Below are 2757 nucleotides of genomic sequence, written 5' to 3'. Positions count from 1 at the left end.
CCCATGCACAATTAAACTTGTTTAAAAGCCTGGAGGATGCTAAAAGTAGTAACAAGTACAGGAGGCTGCAGAGCAGAGAGTTCAGGTGCGCCCTTCCTTTGCGCTCAGTAAATGCTGGAAGTAACAGGAGATGTGACTCCACTTGAGCACTGGGACAACATGGACTTTTGCTTTACGCTGTATTCCAAGACAATAACGCTGCTGCTGGTGAAGTAGAACACCATGGTCTCAGCAGCGAGCAGCGACTCCGTGTGGAGAAGCAGCACCCCATTCTCCAAGCCCAGGATACCAGATGCCGAGGCCGGTTCCCTGGAGCTCCTCTGAGCACTTCCGGCAGATGTTGGGTGGCGTCATCTAAAAATTGTTTTGAAGTGGCCAGTTCAGTTCATGACCCAATCAAAATGCTTTACCTCAATTGTACTCCTGTACTCCACATGGAACAAGTGCATCCACTTCACCACATGGCATACTAAAAAGATATGTCAAGGGTCAAGTAATTCATCAATTCATCACTTTTACTGTTTCACAAAGGGCATTCTTAAGGGGAGCGGGCAATTTTTTTTACTTATTTATTGAAAGCACATGAAGAATGCCATGTCTACTGGTACAGTTGGATGCCACAGCCTTGATTTGTGCTGAGGCACCAGAAGTGCCAACTCAACTCAGTTTATTCCAGAATAAACCATGAAACTAAAAAGTTATTCTACACTGACTACTTTGGCCTTTACTTGTGTTTGCTGCCAAGCATGCTCTAAAAAGCTATTCTTTGATGAACGGTTTGGCACTGATACAAAATGGCCAACCCAGCCATAACTACAAATTCTTCCATTTGTAAGGCAAAAATACTCTTCTGCTGTTAAGATACTAACTTGATCTTTAGGCTTACCTGAGGATATGTGAATTGATTAATCTAGAGAGAGAAAGAGAAACATTAACAGGAAAGAGAAACTTCAATCGGTTGCCTCCTGTACAGGCCTCGACCAGGGATCGAACCCACAACCTAGGTAAATGCCCCGACCAGGAATCGAACCTGCAACCTGAGTCACACTAGCCACAGCTGCCTTTATCTTTTCTCCCAGTCTTAGGGGTCTCCAGGAATAGTCAGCCGCTCCAAACTGCATTCCTTGCACCCAAAAGTGAAGTTCCTGCTCTGCACTCAATAAAACAGATTTCACAAAAGGACAGCCATTGGATGATGACAACTTCCCGGCCCCAGTGCCCTCTCTCACTTCTAAAAGACACTGCTGCCCGCTGCCGTGGCTCAGTGGTTGAGCGCGGACCTATGAACCAGGAGGTCAGGGTTCGTTCCTGGTCAGGGCACATGCCTAGGTTGCAGGCTCGATCCCCAGTAGGGGGACTGCAGGAGGCACCGATGGATAATTCTCTCTCATGATTGAGGTTTCTCTCTCTCTCTCTCTCTTCCTCTCCTTCTCCTTTTCTGTCTGAAATCAATAAAAATAACAGACACTGCTGACCAGGCTCACCTTCATTTCCCCTGGGTTCTCCCACATCTTATTCTGTTTTAAGGACCAATCATGCTTATAAAACACATCTGCAAGGCGGTCTCAGCTTTCAATCTTCTGGTTCATTAAATAACACGTGTTTTCTTAATAGTAAAAACCCAAGGCAAAATCAGGCACCTCATAACTACTGAGACTTGAAAAGCACCTGCCTTCCTGAACGCTTCCCTAACTTTCACAGTAACCCAGAAGCTGGGATCTTTACTCCATTTCACAGGAGGAAGTGGCCGCCCTAAATCAGAAAGACACTAATTACCAAGAGAGGAGGGGAGGAAACCAGTTCCATAGAGTTTCAAACCCTCCTTCCACCCCCACCCCATCCCTTCTCCTCCAGAGAATATGTGATCAAGTACTTAAGAAGACAAAGAGGAAACACTGTAGGTTGGCAGGGGACATCTTCCTCCGGGCTTCCCAGGAGGGGATCACCAGACCGGCCCGCGCTGGGGGGGCGGGGTGGGGGGGAGGATGCTCAAGGACAGGCACAGCACTCCCTTGCTTGTGGGAACCATCCAAACCTCAAGTTTCTCCATCCTTGGAAAAGGGGCAATGATAGGACCACCCAATTAGATGGTTGAAAGAATGTAAGAGTTCTTCTCAGCCATTGTAAAGATTCCATTAGGAGCTGGTGAAGGACGGTCCGAAAGAATCCCGAGCGCTAAGAGTGAGCCAATAGTCTCAGAAGGACGTCTGGCACACCTGCCCGGAAGAGGGACCCGAGAAGACTCATAGACTAGAGCCGCACGCCCGTCTCCGGCGGGTTTCAGCCAGGTTCCCGGTGGAAAGATGGGACCCCACCCTCCGGGGAGATGACCGATAAACCGATTTTAAGAGAACAGCCGCGCCCGCCCCTATTACCTGGAGGGGATCGGAGGGACGGAGAGATGGGGCGACCTTCCCCAAAGTGGAAGGGGCAGGGTGTCGCGCCCTTCGGACCCCTGCAGAGCCCGGGCGCTCCCCCCAAACCCAGCGCTGACCTCCCTCCCAGCTCCGCGGCGACGACTGAGGACCCGCTCTCACCCCGGGAGCGCAAAGTCGGCTGCGCGGTGCCCGGGTCACACCATGCGGAGAGCCTGCCTAGGGGAACACCGCGACGTCGGCCTTCGCTCCCCAGGATCGCCACAGGGGAACCTCGGGCCGCCTCCGCACTGACCTTCGGACGAAGTAGCCCAGACTTTCGGCGCTGCGGAGCCAGCACGTGGCCAGGAGCCCAAGCGCAGCGAGCAGAAACCCTAGCGGG

General features: G+C 51.3%; 1 protein-coding gene across 1 annotated transcript in view; it reads right to left on the bottom strand.

Annotated features, from left to right (window-relative positions):
• The window catches only part of LOC102238724 (L-threonine 3-dehydrogenase, mitochondrial), a 20226-nt gene extending 17499 nt beyond the window's left edge, over positions 1-2727 (bottom strand). Inside the window, exon 1 of the mRNA XM_005859622.2 lies at positions 2671-2727. The gene's annotated coding sequence lies outside the window, so the exon portion shown is untranslated. The remainder of the gene's footprint in view (positions 1-2670) is intronic.
• Between the last annotated feature and the right edge of the window lie 30 nt (positions 2728-2757).

This window comes from Myotis brandtii, unplaced genomic scaffold (assembly GCF_000412655.1).
Source record: "Myotis brandtii unplaced genomic scaffold, ASM41265v1 scaffold1282, whole genome shotgun sequence".
NCBI lineage: Eukaryota > Metazoa > Chordata > Mammalia > Chiroptera > Vespertilionidae > Myotis > Myotis brandtii.
The sequence above is the reverse complement of the archived record's forward strand: the minus strand, read 5'-3'. Positions and strand labels throughout refer to the sequence as shown.